Below are 19783 nucleotides of genomic sequence, written 5' to 3'. Positions count from 1 at the left end.
GAGGCTTCCAAAAAGTAGCAGTGAAGAGAAAATCTCCCAAATCCCTTAGAGCAGTGATGCCAGCCATTTTTTGGTAAAAGGGCCAATTCAGGGGACATAAACATGCTTATGAGGAGGGCATGACAACCCACTCCAGTATTCTTGCCTGGAGAATCCCTTGGACAGAGGGACCTGGTGGGCCACAGTCCATGGGGTCATAGAGAGTCAGACATAACTGAAGCGACAGAGCACACGTGCAAACATGCTCGTGGGCTTCCCTGGCGGCTCAGCTAGTAAAGAACCAGCGTACCAATGCAGGAGATGCAAGAGACTTGAGAAGAGCCCCTGGAAAAGGAAATGGCAACACACCCCAGTATTCTTGCCTGGGAAATCCCATGGACAGAGGAGCCTGGCAGGCTACAGTCCACGGGGTCACAAAGAGTTGGACACAGTTGAGTGCACACGTGCACGCACAAACATGCTATCGGATGCATCTTTCTTCCCACTCAGAATTAAAATAATTGTACTGAGACCCAGTGGGAAAGTGTATGTTCTTACTTAAATTGTCTACTTTATAAAAGAAAGAAAGTTACCAGGAAAATTGGCATAGTTTTTAGCACTGAAATATCCAGGTGGTAGCAACATGGATGAATGCAGTTTCTAGTCTCTATTCCTTCTGCTGATTTGTATAGCACTTTAAACTTTACAGTGAGCATTCTCATGCTGCCAGTATCATTACTATCTGCTTTTTATAAATCAGCCAGGAAGCGAAGTGACTTGCCAAAGATGAAATAGGATAACAACACAGTCGAAACTCAGATTAGTTTCTTCTGTTTGGGGCAGCTGTGCCTCAGCCCTGGAAGAGGCTCAGGGGACATAGTGCTGAAATAAAGTCTGGTCCTACTTTTCCTAGCTTTAGCAGGCTCTTCTATTTGTAAAAACAGTTAATCTTGCTAGAATTTATTTTGGCTTATGATTAAAAGGGAAAGTCTAAATAGACTCTCCTTTTCCAAATTACTAAACCATTCCATTTATTTATCTCTTGAATTATTAGATTCATTTTATAATATACTGCATTTTCTATAATTGGATCTGATTTGGGCTACATATTCTGACCTGTTGCCTTCCCTCCTGATCATACACTAGGACAAGTAGTGAAAGTGAAAGTGTTAGTCGCTCAGTCATGTCCAACTCTGCGACCCCATGGATTGTAGGGTCCTCTGTCCATGGAATTCTGGAGTGGGCTGCCATTCCCTTCTCCAGGGGATCTTCCCAACCTAGGGATCCAACTCTGGTCTCCTGCATTGCAGGCAGATTCTTTACCATCTGAACCACCAAGGAAGCCATACTAGGACAATCCTATATTAATTGCTCTCAAATTATATAGTATGCTTTACTATCTGATAGAACTAGTCTCTTCATTATTCTTCTTTTTGAGCATTTTAATTAAGAATTGAAGGCAAAAAAAAAAAAAAAAATTGAAGGCAGAGGACTTCCCTGGTGGTCCAGTGGTTAAGACTTCGCCTTCCAGTGCAAGGGGTGTGGGTTCGATTCTTGGTTGGGGAGTTAAAATCCCACATGCCTTGCAACCCCAAAACCAAAACCTAAAAACAGAAGCAATATTGTAACAAATTCAATAAAGACTTTAAACATTAAAAAAAAAAAAAGAAAGAACTGAAGGCAGTATTCTGTGTAGATTGAGTAAAGAGGTGCCTGAATGGAGTAAGAGTTCCAGAGACAGTCGTTAGCTTGGTTTGGAAAAGAGAGCTGTTCCCTGAGAGACTTACTGGGCTTTTGACTGTTTCTGCCCCCTCATCTGCTTGATCCCTCAGTGATGCTATTTCTCTTGAAGGGCAGACCAGCACCCCTTACCTCGGCTTTGCATGAATTGAAAACTTTAATTTGAAAGTTTATTACTTTAGGTGGAGTGGAGGTGCGGTATTGTGACTGCCAGGCAGCCAGTGGGTTTTGTTTTGTTTTTGCTTTTTTTCATCATTGTGTAAAACATGATTAAATGAGCTCCTGCTGCTTTGCTCCTGGCTCGGAGGGACAGCCTGGGGACTGGAATCCGATTTTCTGAGTTCATTGCTAGCTTTGTCACTCTAACTTATTTACTTACTACTCTCACTCTAACTTATTTACTCTTATTTAAATAAGAGTAACTTATTTACTCTTTCTGTGCCTCACTTTTTACATTTGCCACATAGGACTGATGTAAGTTAGTAGGTCTCAAAATGGTTTGGAGAACCCTGTGTATCCCTAGGATTCTTGCAGGAGTCTGTGAAATCAAAGCTATTCTCATAATAAATCTGAGACAGTATTTGCTATTTTCATTCTCATTTTTCACAAGTGTATATTGGAGTTTTTTCAAAAGCTGCATGTGTGATATTGCAACAGATTGAAGGCAGAGCCAGATAGGAGAATCCAGCTGTCTTCTGTTAAGCCAGACGTTAAAGCAGACGTGTAAAACACTACCAGTCTTCTAATTAAATTTATTTTTTTGTTTTGGAAAATATAGTTATTTTTCACACACAGGAAATATTTATGTAAGCAAATATGGGACTTCCCCAGTGGCTCAGCAATGAAGACTCCACCTGCAATGCAGGAAAAGTGGGTTCAATCTCTGGGTCGGGAAGATCCCCTGGAGGAGGAAATGGCAACCACTTAGTGTTCTTGCTGGGGGATCCTAAGGACAGGGGAATCTGGTGGGCTACAGTCCATGGGGTCACAAAGAGCCAGACACAACTGAAGCCACTGAGCACATATTATAAGCTTATTGTTATTTCTATGAATTTGACTGCAAGGAGATCAAACTAGTCAATCCTAAAGGAAATCAGTCCTGAATATTCATTGGAAGGGCTGATGCTGAAGCTGAAACTCTAATACTTTGGCCACCTGATGCAAAGAACTGACTCTGAAGAACTGATGCTGGGAAAGATTGAAGGCAGGAGGAGAAGGGGATGACAGAGGATGAGATGATTGGATGGTTATCACTGACTCGATGGACTTGAGTTTGGACTTGATGGACATGAGTTTGAGCAAGCTCAGGGAGTTGATGACAGATAGAGAAGCCTGATGTGCTGCAGTTCATTGGGTCGCAAAGAGTTGGATGTGACTGAGCAACTGAACTGAACTGGATGAATAATAAACATTTTTAAACTTTGAGGTTTAATTTTTAATATTAAGTATAACTCACATAAGCAAAAGCTCTTTGTGGGTCTCAATAAGTTTTAAGAGTGTAAAAGGGGTTCTGAGACCAAAAAGTTTGAGAACCTCTGTTGTCAGTGGACATTTCTAAAGCTCTTAGAACAATATTAACTTAGAACAAATTAGTTTGGGATTTAAAGCTTAGAACAATATTAGCTTGTTTTATTGTTCTACTCTATATTCTTTTTTTTTTTTGGTTCTACTCTATATTCTTAAAGTAAATAATTTAGACTTGTTTTCCCTCTGTTTAATCTAGATTAATCTGTTATGTTGTATTCTCCTAAGAACATTTTACTTATATCTCTGTGTTCTGTTTTGATCTTTTAAGTTCTGAAGCAGTTTATTTTCCATTTTCCTTGTAAAATAGTTTTTGAAGGTTGCATCTTGAAAACATCATGGCAGGTTTTTAATAGTATCAATTAGGGAGATTTTTATTTTGCCGCATACAAACATAGACCATTATACATTTTTACTTACATACATTTTCCTGCTCTGTGTTCAGATTTCAATCAAAAGCATGACTGAAAATTAAATTTTTGACTAGATAATATATATATATATGGTAAAATTCTAAAGGTACAAAGAATATATAGTGATAGGTAGACTTTCACTTGACTCTCTGGTTCCCCTTTCTAAAGGCAAGATTTATTATAATTTTCTCTAATTCTTCCAGAGATAGTCCATACAAGTACAGATGTGTATATATGTGTGTGTATTTTTTATTGTGATAAATATACGTAACAAAATTTACTATTTTAACAATTTTTAAGTGTGTGTGAGTGTGCGTTAAGTCGCTCAGTCATGTTCAACTTTTTGTGACCCAGTGGACTGTAGCCCATCAGGCTCCTCTGTCCATGGAATCCTCCAGGCAAGAATACTGGAGTGGGAAGTGGGTTGCCATTCCCTTCTTCAGGGGATCTTCCCCACCCAGGGATTGAACTCAGGTCTCCCTCATTGCAGACAGATTCTTTACTGTCTGAGCCACCAGGAAAGCTCTTTTAAGTGTATAGTTCAGTGGTATTGAGTATATTTACATTAGTTCCATCCATCTTCAGGACTTTTTTATTTTCCCAAACTGAAACTCCATACCCTTTAAACAGCACCTCCCCATCTCCCCTCTCCTTAGTTCCTGGCAACCACCTTTCTACTTTGTGTCTCTATGAGTTTGACTATACTAGGTACCTCACTGTGTCTGGTTTATTTGACTTAGCATAATGTCTTCAGGGTTCTTCCTTGTTGTAACTCATATCAGAATTCCATCCCTTAAGACTGAGTAATATTCAACTGTGTGTATATAACACACTTTGTTTTTTCAGCCCTCTGTCCATGAACATTTGGATTGTTTCTGCCTTTTGGCTGTTTGAATAATGCAAATTTTATGCAGTCCAGCAACCCCAGGTAGCCTTTTGCTAATGCAGAGAATCTCTTTTTCACTGCTATTATCTCAACTTAGCATGAGTCTCTGGGGCTCACAACACCCAGTATTCATCTATTTTACTGATAAGGAGGCTTAAGTTTCTTAAGCAATTGGCAAGAACCTTGAGTGTATTAGATCTTGTCTAAAATTCAATAAGAAGTATATGATAACTTCTTTGTAATGATTAAGAGGATTGGAGGTGCCATAAATGTTACTTCTACGTCTTCACTTTTATTTATTTATTTATTTATTTTTTTCACGTCAGACAGGTAATGTGCCGATGTCGTAACAAGGTTTAGAGGGAGGCACATGTCACGCAGCAGCGTGAACACCCAATCATCATGCTCATGAACTGCAAAAGGATCACGTCTTCACTTTTAATACTATTTGTGAAGAGAAGTTAATACAGCATTTCACAGTTCATCTTTACCAGGTTGTAAAAGTGTGAGCAATATAGAGAAATTGCATGGACAGTTTCCTCAAGCAATTATTGTCAGAGAAAGCTTGGGGTCACTCAAAGAACTTTTGAAAAACTGCATAGGTAAATGGATCTGCATTTGTGGCTTGGAAAAGTATATCATAAAAAGAGGAATGGGATTGTTGGACCCACAGACCTGTTGATAGGGAGTGAATTTTTATAATTTTATTCATACAGTGTTATTTCACATGTATGAATAAAATGATGAAATAAAACTATATGAGTAACTAATTTGATGTAAAGTAATTAGCCTCCAACTAATAAAAATAAATGGAAAAAAAAATAACTACATGAGTAACTAATTTGAACAATGTTAAGTTTAACATATTACCAAAGAAAGTGAAAATCATGATGAAGGAGGAAACAGACAGAACAGGCTCCATCTTGAAAGCAGGACTTCATCTTGCATCGGACTGTGGACTCTGAGCTGTAAGCCCAGGATGTATGGAAATGACATACCAACTGGAAAACCAGGCCCCCGGAAGGAAGAGCTCCAGGGCTCGTACCTAGACTCTCTGTCGCCTAAAAGAACACCTTAATTATCTGTGTAACCGAATAGAATCATAAATTCTGTTATGCTTACTGGGGTATGACCACAAGCCTATTGATAATTGTTCACTGTTAACTACCTGGGTTTAAGGCATACAAATCACGGGTTAACTTTTATTGTATCTTTCTTTTCCTTTGTTCAGACCAGTTTCAGAGAATTTGGGGAGGTGGGTTTGAGCACGTACACTTTGGGTATGTAAGGTTTTCACAAAAACTGGTCGGGGTCCTTGGCTAAGAGGAGACTCTGCCTTGGGCCTGCCCGTGTAATAAACTGTACTCCACTATCTGTATTGTCCTTCTCAGTGAGTTTGTTTTCTGGAACACATGGCTACAATAATGAAAACCACATAATGTAAATTTTAAATATACAAAGTGATAGTCTATTGTTTATGAAGACAAATAACATTCATGAGAGTGATAAACAGTATCCTCAGAGTAGTGGTTGCATCTGAAGATAGAGGGACAGGAATGATGAGCAGAACTTTAGCTGTTTCTGCAATGTTTTATTGTTAGGGAACAAATGTGGCAAAATGTTAACTTCTGTTTAATCTTGGTATTGGATATATGAAATCTATAATTTCTTTTTTTTTTTTTTTGGCCACATCGCAAAGCTTTTGGGATCTTAGTTCCATGATCATGGATTGAACCCTGGCCCTTGGCAGTGAGACCCCAGAGTCCTAACCACTGGACCTCCAGGGAATTCATATTGCACAATTACACATAAAAATAAATAGTTTTAAAGGGTGATTTATATTTTGTTATTTTACCATCTCACTTTCAAGTTGATTTGTAAAAAATTGGTTTGTTTGTAATAGCCCTTTTAATAAGTTCTGATTAAATAATTGGTTTAAAAAATCACTTAAGGAAAGTTTAAAAAACTATCCCAAATTCTACTTCCTGAAGCTATTTATTTTTCTGTGTCTTTATAGATGAAAGTTCAGTAATACGATGGCACTGTGACAGAAAAATAACCCTTGGGTTCAGGCTGTCCTGTTCAGGGTACTTAATTGCCTGTTTTTAGGAGACCCTTTTTGTATTTTATATCTTTGGTGATCAACTTCGCTTGATTCTGGCTGGTAGGTATCTGTCTGTTGTACTTACTGTGTTATCTAGATCAGGCGCAGAGTTTGCTGTGTGTCTACAAAAATTGGGAGCCAGAGGCTCTCTCATTATTGGTGGTCTCAGGGAGTATACTTCCTGGGGCCTCTGGGCATATAATTCCTGTGGCCTCTGGGTGTGTACCCTCTGTGGCTTCCAAGTCTGGACAGCTGCAGCCTCAACCTGTTCTCCTTAGCATAGGATATAACATATTGGATTCATTTGAAAACTGTCAGCGTTATTAAATGTGGAAGACTTAATACAAATACATAACGAAAAACAGTTCTTAGCAGTATCTTCATTAGCTTTGAAAGTTATAGGGGACACAAACCCAAGAAGCATTAATTACCATATAGTAGTATCTTCATTAGCTTTGAAAGTTATAGGGGACACAAACCCAAGAGCATTAGTTACCATGTGCTCAGATACCTACAGGCATATTTGGAAATCTGGCTCCCTCTCATCATTCTGTTGCTGACATTCTTTCAGGCTGCATGGGACCAAAATAATCCTTTGTGTTTTCTCAGTTAGTATAAGTGTATTGTAAGGATATACTTGGAAATGAATGGTATAAGAAGTAATTATTTCTTATATTCATAAGGAATAAGCAAAAAGCTGCAGTGGTATTCAGTGCTCTTAGCCCACTGAAATGACATTTGTTTCAAAGGGACCATAGGGCTCCAGTGTTTTGGCAGTCACTCTGTGACTCTACTTCAACTCTAGTAGTCCAGCATGCTGGGGATTTTACTCATTTGCTTCTTTTTAAAATTTTTTTATTTTATACTGGAGTATAGTTGATTTGATATGTATCATTGGAAGGACTGATGCTGAAGCTGAAGCTCCAATACTTCGGTCCCCTGATGCAAAGAGCTGACTCATTAGAAAAGACCCTGATGCTGCCAAAGATTGAGGACAGGAGAAGAAGGGGACAACAGAGGATGAGATGGTTGGATGGCATCACCAACTCAATGGGCGTGAATTTGAGCAAACTCTGGGAGATAATGAAGGACAGAGAAGCCTGGTGTGCTGCAGTTCATGGGGCTGAAAAGAGTGGGACACGACTTAGCGACTGAACAACAGTAGCTGATTTACAATGTTGTATTAGTTTCAACAAACTGATTCAGTTGTGCCTATACATACGTCTATTCTTTTCCTGATTCTTTTCCCGTATAAGTTATTACAGAATATTGAATAGAGTTCCCTATAGGTCCTTGTTGGTGATCTATTTTATGTATAGTAGTGTGTATACGTTAATCCCAAACTCCTGGTTTATCCCTCCCCACCACCTTTCCCCTTTGTTTAATCACATACTTCGTGCCTTCTCTTCCAGATTCTTCTTACCATTTTGCTGCTAATTTAACCTCCACTGTGTGTCTCCTGTTCCCTTGCTTCTATTTTTGTATGGCTTTCGAGTCCTTCTGATTCTGCTTATTGCTTCCTGTATGTTTTTCCTCTTCCATCTCTGTCATCTGTGTCCCTCTCCGTTTGTCTTCCTTTAAAACTCCCAACGAAGGAGACAGAAAAATTTGCTTTTACTATTTGTCGGTACTGAGTGGAGAGTGCTTGTGTTGAGCAGAGCTCTTAGAGTGAGCAGCTTCGTGGGCTTTGCTTCTGTAGGCCTAGAGAGAGAGGTCATTTTTGGGTTAAGTAGCCATCTCTGGTTAAAGCAGCTGTGCCTAGGGAGGCAGTCCAAGTGGTACAAAGCATAGCAACCTGTGCATTAAGGAACTCTCAGGAGGAGTGTGGATTTGTCAGGTCCCTCAAATCCTGATGAGGTTGTACAGGCCTATTAGTCTATTCCAACCCAATTTCTAGGCCACTTGGAACTCTGTGTTAAACTTACTGGTTTCTTAACACTCCCCTTCCTTGATACTGCTAATGATTCATGTCAAGGTGATTGACTATGGTGGAGACTGAGGAGTCTGTTTCCTCGCTTCCTGAGCACGTAGCTACACTGTACTTCCTAGACTCTCTTAAAGATAGAGGGAGGCTTGGAATGTGACTGACTTTTGGGCAGTGGGATGTAGGTGGAATTAATGTGCGCCACTTCTAAGTCGGATCCATGAAAGCTTCCATATGTGATCCTTCAGGCTTTTTCCCCTTCTAGCTTGAAACAGACAAGTGGAGTGACATTGGAAGTCATGCATTGAGAGGGATAGATGCACGAGACGGAATGAGCTGGGCTTCTGAGTGTTTTTTTGAGGAAGGTCACCTATTCTGAGGAAAACTCATTTTGAATTTAACATAAGCCACTCTGTGACAATAGCATTATGTCACTGGATGTTGAAGTTTGTTCTAACAGTGACCATTTCCCTCACAGATTGTCCTTATTGAATATTCTTCATAGGAGCTCAAGGAAGGGTTTGGGTCCCCTAGATATCTTACTAAGCTGTGTCCTAGGCTGAATGAAGTTGGTTGGGAGGGCACCACCTTCAGAGGGGGCTGCTGGGGTAGAGAAGAAGAGGCATCATTGTTTTGCTACTCCATCAAACATGGCATGAAGAATATCTCCCTCTAAGATTTCTTCTGCCAATTGCAAGCTATGTATATCAGATGCAGTGTTTGAAATTGCCCTGAATTTAGTTGGAGGGCAATAGGAGTAGCTCGTGGTTCTACCTTGTTACACAGAGCAAGTAACTTTGTCTGAAGAGTAGTCAGTTGCAGCAGGAGAATTCAGTGTTCTGTATATTCTAGATAGGGTGAGTTCCAGAAAGCTCATCCATTTTATCTACAGAGATAATAAGGCAAGATGTCTAAACTGTTCTTTGCCAGGGGGGAGGTGAGAAAGACAGGACCCATGTGGGTTCTATTCAGGTGGCTATGAAAGGGAAAAGATTCGGTTACAATAGCAGGGTCCCAAGGAACTTGGGAATTCATTATTTTTGTCTTCGAAGGGTTCAGAAACAAGTGTTTAGAGGTGCCACTGTATAATGCAGTAATGAAGCCAGGCCGGAAGCCAGGGTGGAAGCACTGTAATTTAAGTCAACTCTTGGTTAATTTAAATGCATGGTAGTCATACCAGCTCCTAACCCTTTGCCTTCTTCTATTTTAGTTTTTGAATTGCTGAGAAGTGACGAGCAAATGTCTTCTTTATTTCTGAAAACTACTGATGCATTTTATAATAGTTTCTGACCTTCCTTTGAGAGCTCATTTTAGGCTTTTCTTTGCTAACTTAACTCTAAGTTAAATATTTATATTTTTACCTGAAAGTTTGTATTTCTTGCCTCTCTTAAGTTTTAAACTTACTGAAGACAAATGTACCTAATATTTGGGCTGTGTAATGTGTACAACACTGTCTTTGTGTATATACAGCATTGATGATATTAGCAGAAGGTATGTAACTAGCTGTGAAGGGTTATTAGGAAATGAAAGTGTTAAGGTGTGTTAGGGACCGGACAGTGAGTGATTGCTTGCTGCCCAAGGAGACTAGATTTGGTTATACAGAAAAAATAAATCCATAAATGTTGAAAAGTGAATAGACTAGACTTGAGTTTTTAGAAAGGAAAGTAGCTGCAGGATGGGGGATAGGTTGGCACATGGACTGGAGCAGTGGTTCTTAGTGCTGGGTGCTAGGGAGCTAAAAACCACAGAAAAATTGGCAGAGACTTGAACCAAGGACTTGAAGAACAAACTTCAGTCCTACAAAGTCTCGCAGTATCAGGTGTAGACAAGGGTATAATGGAAGAAGAGGATTCTCATTCTCTGTGAAAAGGAATCTTAATTAGAGCTTGGGGAAAATTTTGGATGACTGTATCTAGGTGGTGGTTTTACAGCACTGCCCACAAGCCCCATTTGTTAGGACTGAAAGCAGAAGGGCAGCTGAGAGCTCTCCAAGCTAACAAGGCCGGGTGACTCTCTCAGCCCTGGCCTAAAGCCAGCAGAAATAAGAATGTCTCTAGGGGCATGCAAGGATAGTGGAAGTGCCTTAGCCACACCCACACAGGTAATGATCTCTTTTGATAACTAAGCTTTCTTTGACATTCATGCTGATCTCTGTATTCTCCTAAATTATATTCTCCCCTGAGGCAGTGAACCTGAAATGCCCTAGCCGCCTAGACTGGGGGGAGGATACAAAGAATTAAGAATGGAAGAACCTCCGTTATTGTTCTAAACTACCCCACTGCATAAGTGTCTTCCATATAAAACAAAAAACAACAACTTACTATCCAGTAACACCCAGGCTAATGTTCTATGTCTTTCTCTTCATAGGTAAGAATCTTAATAAGAAAAGGAGTTTACTTTAATGATAACTATCACTCTTCGACATGCAATTTATTATTTGACTTCTATCTCTCAACCCTATTCCCATTCTAACTGTGTTCACTAAGTCACTTACTGTCTTATGCCTGGTTTTCCATGACATCACCTTTTGTTTTCATCCAATGTCTCTGACTGTTCCTTCCCAGTTTCTTTTTGGGGCCAACTATCCCTCTATTTTCCCAAAGAAAGGCAGTGCCAAGGAATGTTCAAACTACTGCACAATTGCACTCATCTCACACACTAGCAAAGTAATGCTCAAAATTCTCCAAGCCAGGCTTCAACAGTACATGAACCGTGAACTTCCAGATGTTCAAACTGGATGTAGAAAAGGCAAAGAAACCACAGATTGAATTGCCAACATCATTTGGATCATCAAAAAAGAAGAGAGTTCCAGAAAAACATCTACTTCTGCTTTATTGACTACACCAAAGCCTTTGTCTGTGTGGATCACAACAAACTATGGAAAATTCTTAAAGAGTTGGGGATACCAAACCACCTGACCTGCCTCCTAAGAGATCTGTATGCAGGTCAAGAAACAACAATTAGAACTGGATATGGAACAACAGACTGGTTCCAAATCGGCAAAGGAGTACATCAAGGCTGTATATTGTCACCCTACTTACTTAACTTATATGCAGAGTACATCTTGCGAAATGCCAGTCTGGATGAAACACAAGCTGAAATCAAGATTGCTGGGAGAAATATCAATTACCTTAGATATATAGATGACACCACCCTTATGGCAGATAATGAAGAATAACTAAAGAGCCTCTTGATGAAAGTGAAAGAGAAGAGTGAAAAAGTTGGCTTAAAGCTCAACATTCAGAAAACTAAGATCATGGCATCCGGTCCCATCACTTCATGACAAATAGAAGGGGAAACAAAGGAAACAGTGAGAGACTTTTTTTGGCCTTCAAAATCACTGCAGATGGTGACTGCAGCCATGAAATTAAAAGATGCTTACTCCTTGAAAGAAAAGCTATGACCAACCTAGATAGCGTATTAAAAAGCAGAGACATTACTTTGCCAACAAAAGTCCGTCTAGTCAAAGCTATGGTTTTTCCAGTATGAATGTGAGAGTTGGACTATAAAGAAAGCTGAGCCCCGAAGAACTAATACTTTTGAACTGTGGTGTTGGAGAAGACTCTTGAGAGTCCCTTAGACTGAAAGGAGATCAAACCAGTCCATCCTAAAGGAAATCAGTCCTGAATATTCATTGGAAGGACTGTTACTGAAGCCGAAGCTCTAGTACTTTGGCCACCTGATGCAGGGAACTGACTCAATGGAAAAGACCTTGATGCTGGGAAAGATTGAAGGCAGGAGGCGAAGGTGATGACAGAGGATGAAATGGTTGGATGGCATCACTGACTTGATGGACATGAGTTTGAGCAAGCTCCAGGAGTTCGTCATGGACAGGGAAGCCTGGCATGCTGGGGTCACAAAGAGTCAGACATGACTGAGAGACTGAACTGAACTGTTTCCTCCATTTGACTTATTAGTGTCCACCAGAGTTTCATCTCCTTCTGTCTTTTTCCTTTACACCCTTTTCTGGGAAGTCTCATTTACACCCAAACTTCAAGTTCAACCTAGAAAAATTTTAGTCTATTCACGAGGAGGGCATGGCAACCTACTCCAGTATTCTTGCCTGGAGAATCCCATGGACAGAGGAGCCTGGCAGGCTGCTGTCCGTAGGGTTACACAGAGTTGGACATGACTGAAGTGACTTAGCATACACAGATGCACGCAGGCACAATTCTTAGGTCAAAGGGGAAATTTTGGGACAATGAAAAGATCAAGAAAATAGCTGTAATAGAAATGAGATACGAAAATGGAAATGACAGCAGAATCTATGTGCTGTAACCAAATTGAAATGCCTATGTAAAGAAAAATAAATGACAAAGAAAAATGAATAGAACTTTCAACTCAAAAAGCTAGGGGAAAAGAGTAAGCTGAGAGAAAGCAAAAGGGAGGAATTAGAAAAGATAAAAACATAGTTAATGGGACTGGAAAACAGGGAAATAGTCAGAACTAGTGAATAAAATGAAAAGCTGGATTTTTATAAAAGGCTGAAAAAAAACCCCAATAAACCACTGGCAATTTTATTTTTAAGGAAGCACAAATGCATTGGTGACTTGGGAGGAATAACCATCAAAACAAAGGAAATTTTAAAATATCATAAGAGAATGGTATGTACAACTTTATAAGCAAATTTGAGATTCCAGGTGAAAAAAAGCAACTTTCTAGTTAAAAATTATTTGTCAAAGCTTGTTCTAGTCTTGTGTACCTGAGTTGGAACACTTAATTCTGTTAAGATGGCAGTACTCCCCAAATTAATCACCAGATTCAGCACAATCCCTATCAAAATCCAAGCTGCATCTTTTCTTCCTTCAGTAATTGACAGCCTGATCCTAGAATTCATATGGAGGGACTTCCCTAGTGGTCTAGTCATTAAGAATCCACCTGCCAATGCAGGGTATGTGGGTTCGATCCCTGGTCTGGGAACTAAGATCCCACATGCTGTGGGAAAACTCAGCTCCTGTGCCACAGCTACTGAAGCCTGTGCACCCTCGAGCTCATGTTCACAACAAGAGAAGCAACTGCAATGAGAAGCCTACACACCACAACTCGAGAATAGCCCTGGCTCACTGCAGCTAGAGAAAGCCTGTGCACAGCGGCAGAGAGCCTGTGCGCCACAACGAACACCCAGTGCAGCCACAAATAAGTAAATAAATAGCTTTTAAACACTCCTGTGGGATTGCAAGGGTCCTAGAATAGTCAAAAACAATCTTGAAAAAGAACAAAGTTGAACTCACAAGTCTTGATTTCAAAATTTACTACAACGCTACAGTAATCAAGATTCTGTGATACTGGCATATGGTTTAAGGCTAGATATGTAGATCAATGGAATAGAGTTGAGAATCTAGAAATAAACCCTTACATTTATGGTTAATTGATCTCCAACGAAGTTGGCAAGTCAGTTCAATGGAGAAAGTATAGGCTTTTCAACAAATAATGCTGGTACAACTTGATATCCACATGTAAATGAATGAAGTTGGACCCCTATAGCATACCATATATAAAAATTAACTCAAAATAGAGGAAAAAACATACATGTAAGAAATAAAACTATAGGACTGTTGAAAGAAAACACAGGCGTAAATCTTTATGACCAAGGATTAGGCAGTGGTTTCTTAGATGTGACAAGTAAAGCATAAGCAACCGAGGGAGGAAAAACAGGTAAGTGGGACTTCATCAAAAGTGAAAACTTACATGCTTCAGTGGACATAATAAAGAAAATAAAAAGACAGCTACAGAATGGGAGAAAATATTTGCAAATTACATATCTAATAAGGGTCCAGCATCCAGAATATATAAGAACTCTCATATCTCAATAATAAAAATACAAATAACCCACTTATAAAGTGAGCAAAAGATTTGAATAGCTATCTCTCCAAAGAACATATTTAATGGTTAATACACACCTGAAAATATGGGCAAAGCATCATTAGTTGTTAGGGAAATGGAAGTCAAAACTACAGAAATACTGCTTCAAATCTACTAAGGTAATTTTAAAAAGTAAAATAACAAAAGATGGTGAGGATGTGGAAAAATTAGAAACCCTCATACTCTGCTGGTGGAAATCTAAAATGGTACAGTCACTTTAGAAAACAGTTTTGTAGTTCTTCAAAATTTTAAACATAGTTCCCATATGACCCAAGAATTTCATTGCTAAGTGTATGCCCAAGAGATACGAAAAAATACGTTCACACAAAAACTTGTGTATAAGTGTTCGTAGCAACATTATGCATAATACCTCAAAAGCAGAAACAACTCAAATGTCCATCAACTGGTGAATGGATAAAGAAATGTGATATATCCATATAATGGACATTATTCATTCATAAAAAGCAAATGAAGTACTGACCTGTGCTGCGGCATGGTGGAACCTGGAAAGCATTATGCTAAGTGAAAGAAGCCAAACAGGAAAGGCCATATATTGTGTGATGCTTATATGAAATGTCCATAACAGACAAAGCTATAGAGACAGACCATAGGCTAATGATTACGAGGAAGCAGGGAGAGTGGGAAATGAGGAGTGATTGCTGGCAGGTATGGGGATGCTTTTGAGGGTGATGCAATGTTCTAGGATCAGTAGTGGTGATGGCTGCTCACCATCGTGAATATACTAAAAACCACTGAATTATACACTTAAAGAGTCAATTACCAAAAATAAAAAGCAAAACAAAACAAATTGATCCCAGTAAACAGAAAATCTAAACATACTAAATTCCATGGAATCAGAAGGCAAGTTTTCAGAGTTCTTTCACAAAAAGGCTTCAATACAAATGGTTTCATAGGAGAATTCTATCAGACTTAAAAAATTTTAGTCACAATGGTACTTAATCTTTTCTGGGAAGTAAGAAAAGAAGAAAAACTTCCCAATTATTTTTCTGAAGTGAGTATAATAGTGATACCCAAAACTTAATAAAGAGTGCATTAAAAAAACTCTAAGGAACAGTCTTACTTATGAGAACGTCTATACAAAAATTACAAATAAATTACTTGCAACAAAATGCAATAGCACATTAAAGCAAAAAGGAGTTTATATCAAGAATAAAAGAATAGTTCTATGTTGGGAAGTATATATGTATTTCATCATACTAGTAGATCTGAGAAGAAATAGCGTAGGATCATATTTATAAGTACTTAAGAGGCATCTGATAGAATTCAGCACACATTCCTAATTTTGATGATATGTGTATCTTTAAAATACACAGAGAAGAGGAAATTTTAAGAATTGGCTCACATAACTATGTAAGCCAAGAAATCCCATGATCTGACATTTGCAAGCTGGAGAATTAAAAAAACAGTGGTGTAAATCATTCTGAGCCTTAAAGCTTGAGAACCAGGAGCATGGTTGTCCAAGAATGGGAGAAGATACATGTCTCAGCTCAAGCAAAGAGAAAAAATTTGCCCTTCTGCTTTTTTGTTCTACTTAGCATACCAACAGGCTGAATGATGCCCACTCAAGCTGGTGAGGGCAATCTTCTCTCCTAGGTCTACCCATTCAAATGCTGGATTCTGGAGGTGTCCTCACAGATACACTCAGAAATGTCTTGTTAGCCAACTGAGCATCCCTTAAGCCCAATCAAGTTGACACATAAAATTAGCCATCACACTCAGTGAAGTACATCTTGAGGAAATAGTTCCATAACATGAAATACATGTATCTCAGCCTAAAATCTGGTCTCTTACTTAATGAAGAAGTACAATCAGCATTTCCATTAAAGTCAGGAACAGAATAAGAATATCCATATTCATCATCATTATTTAGTATTAACTAGAGACTTCAGCCAGCAATTACACAAGTAATAACAGAGGCATAAATATTGGACACGAAAAGGTAGAAGAAAAAGAACTGTCTCTATTTACATAGAGGAAATCATGAAATATCTAGAAAACCCCCCAAAATCAAGAAAAATCACTGCAAAGAAAAAGAAGTTTAATAAAGTTGTAGGAAATGAAATTAATATACAGAAATCAAGCCTTCAGTTATACAAATAATGACCTGTTAGGTGATATATAATGAAAGGTGTGTGCGTGTTAAGTTGCTTTAGTCGTGTCCAACTCTTTGCAACCTATGGACTAAAGCCCGCCAGGCTGCTCTGTCCATAGAGTTTTCCAAGCAAGCATACTGGAGTGGGTTGCCTTTTCCCATTCCAGGGAATCTTCCCAACCTAGGGATCGGACTCATGTCTCCTGTGTCTCTTGCATTGGCAGGCAGGTTCTTTACCACTAGCGCCATCTGGGAAGCCCATAATCAGAGGTAAGACCCATTTACAATAGCAACACAAAAGTTTAAATTTATAGACATAAATATAACAAAAAATACAATGCTGCATTAGGAAAATCTGAAAAATATATACAAATAGAATTGAACAAATGGAAAGACATACCGTGTTTTTCGGTAGGAAGACTTGAAATCATAAAGGTGTCAAGTAATCCTAAATCAACTTGTAAACACAGTTAAAATACCAACAAGTCTTTTCTGGAGCTAGACAAGTGAATTTAATGTTCATGTTAAAAAATAAATAAGCAGAATGACCAATAAAAAGCTGGCAAAGGAGAGCAGAGAAGTAAGTTTAGCTATGTTGTTGCTGTTGTTCAGTTTCTAAGTTGTGTCTGACTCTGCAATCCCATGGACTGTAGCCTGCCAGGCTCCTCTCTGTCCATTGGATTTCCCACGCAAGAATATTGGAGTGGGTTGCCATTTCCTTCTCCAAGAAATCTTCCCGACCCAGGGATTGAACTCAAGTCTCCTGCATTGGCAGGCAAGTTCTTTACCGCTGGGCCACCTGGGAATCTCCAGTTTAGCTTTATTTGATATTAAAACATACTACAAATCCTTTACAAAATTAAAAGAGTGTGGCATGACAGACCAATGAAATAGAACAGAAAATTCAGAAATAATTGCCTAGTGCCAGTGGAAAGATAATACATGATATAGGTGACATCTCCAGTAAGTGGGGAAAAGATAGACTTAATAGCTAGATAGCCATTTGAAAAGTGTAAAAATAGATCTGTACTTCAGATTATATACCAAGATAAGGCTATATGCAACAAAAAATCTAACCATAAAACATTAAATTTTGTATAAGTATTAAAAAACATGTGGGTGAATTCCTTTATGAACTTGGAGTAGAGAAAAATGACTCAACATCCAGAAGTAAAAAGACTGACGCATTCAGCCACATATAAATTTTTTTTTAGCTAAAAACAAAACAAAACTTTAAATCCAGAGATAAATGACAACTTGAGAAAATGTTATATTACAAGTGGCTGATATCCCTAACATGTAAAAGTGGTAACTCTGAAAATATCTGATTAACCAGAAATCTCCACTCTTTGCCCATTGAGCAAAAAGGACCTTATAATGCCAGTATTTTTAAATTTAATCTTTTCAATGTTTTAAAAACCATTTTATTTTGAAATTACTTTTGTAGTTACAGAAATGCAAAAATAGTACAGAGTGTTCCTTCAACCAGCTTCTCCTAATGGTCACATCTTATAACTGTAATACAATTACTGAAATCAAGAGAAAAATTAGCATTTTTTTCAGAACCATGAACAAAAATTCTAGAGCTTACTGATTTGTACCAGCTTTTCCACTAATCTCACTTCTCTCTTCCAGGATCCAATTCAAAATCCTATTTGCATTTAGTTATTATATGTCTTTAGGCCCTCTAGGCTGTGACAGTTCCTCAGTCTTTGTTTCATGACTTTGATACTTGTAAAATGTCCTGCTTAGTAATTTTGTAGAATGTTCCTTAGTTTGGGTATATTAGATATTTTCTCATGCATAGATTGAGCTAATGCATTTTTGCCAAGAATAATGCAGAAGTGATTTTGTATTTTCCTCAGCGCACCGCAGCAGGGTAATGCTGAACTCAATGTTAACCTTGCTCTCTTGGTTAAGATTGTGTCTGCCAGGTTTTTCCACTATGAGGTTGTTATTTTTCACTTTGTTACTTAGTAAATATCTTGGGGAGATATGTCAAGACCACAGAAACATTCTATTTCTCCTCCAAATTTGCCCACTAATTTTAGCATTTATTTGTTGATTTTTTTTCTCCTTTTGTGTCTGCCAAAAGGCGTTTCAGTGTTGCTTCTTAAACAGGAAGCTCCATGAAAGTGGACATTTTATTTGTTTTCTTTGTTTGGGCAGTAAACAGCCATTTGGCAATGTTGAATTTGGAATTATTTAGACCTTTTGCAGCAATGAAAAATGTTTTAGTCAATTTAGTTAGCATTTATTAAAACTCTTTTATAACCAAAACATCCATGAGAAATATGTAAAAGGCATAGTGATTCTGATCTGCATCTGAATCTTTTTCTCTGTCACTACATTTCCTCCCAAGTTATACTCACTGCCATGATTTGTTCTAAGATGTTATTGCAGAGAGCTGAGAAAGAGAATCGCAGGAGTCAGAGGATTGGAACCAGCTTCCGGTTCTGCTCCTAGTTATGTTCCTAGAGAGTGCATCAGCATGACTTCTCTAAGACCCAGTTTCCTTATTTTTAAAGTGGAGATTATGATATGGATTGATGTGAGAATTGAATGAATGTAGAGAAATAGAAAAGTATTCATTTATTATTTAACAAATATTTACTGAGTCCCTATTAGGTGTGAGCTCCTTCTGAGGGTCAGAATGTAACAGTGAAAGGCTTCTGTCCTTATGGAACTTGTATTTTAGAAAGAAGAGACAGACAGTATACAAGCAAACAGATAAATAGATATAATTTCACATAGTAATAAGTGCTATAACGTAAATAAAACAGAATGAGGTAATAAAATATGGTATCAAGAAAATAGGATTGAGAAGGAGGGGTGGTTAGGTGGGATTCAGTTCACCTCAGTTGCTCAGTCGCATCTGACTTTTTGCGACCACATGAACTGTAGCACGCCAGGCTTCCCTGTCTGTCACCAACTCCTGGAGCTTGCTCAAACTCGTGTTCATTGAGTTGGTGATGTCATCAAACCATTTCATCCTCTGTCATCCCCTTCTCCTCCTGCCTTCAGTCTTTCCAAGCATCAGGGTCTTTTCCTTTGAGCCAGTTCTTTGTGGCCAAAGTATTGGAGTTTCAGCTTCAATATCTGTCCTTTCAATGAATATTCAGGACTGATTTCCTTTAGGATTGCCTGGTTTGATATCCTTGCAGTCCAAGGGACTCTCAAGAGTCTTCTCCAACACCACAGTTCAAAAGCATCAGTTCTTTGGCTCACAGCTTTCTTT

At 38.5% G+C, this 19783-nt stretch overlaps 1 protein-coding gene and 1 non-coding gene across 9 annotated transcripts in view; one reads left to right on the top strand and one right to left on the bottom strand.

The window, feature by feature from the left end:
• EFCAB2 (EF-hand calcium binding domain 2) overlaps positions 1-19783 on the top strand; it is a 132994-nt gene that overhangs the window by 44608 nt on the left and 68603 nt on the right. The gene's annotated exons all lie outside the window — the stretch shown is intronic.
• On the bottom strand, positions 4863-4967 carry LOC136170164 (small nucleolar RNA U13). The gene has a single exon (XR_010663603.1). It is a non-coding gene; the product is annotated as a small nucleolar RNA U13 (small nucleolar RNA).

Source organism: Muntiacus reevesi, chromosome 5 (assembly GCF_963930625.1).
Source record: "Muntiacus reevesi chromosome 5, mMunRee1.1, whole genome shotgun sequence".
Taxonomy (NCBI): Eukaryota; Metazoa; Chordata; class Mammalia; order Artiodactyla; family Cervidae; genus Muntiacus; species Muntiacus reevesi.
This window is presented reverse-complemented; position numbering and strand designations above follow the sequence as displayed.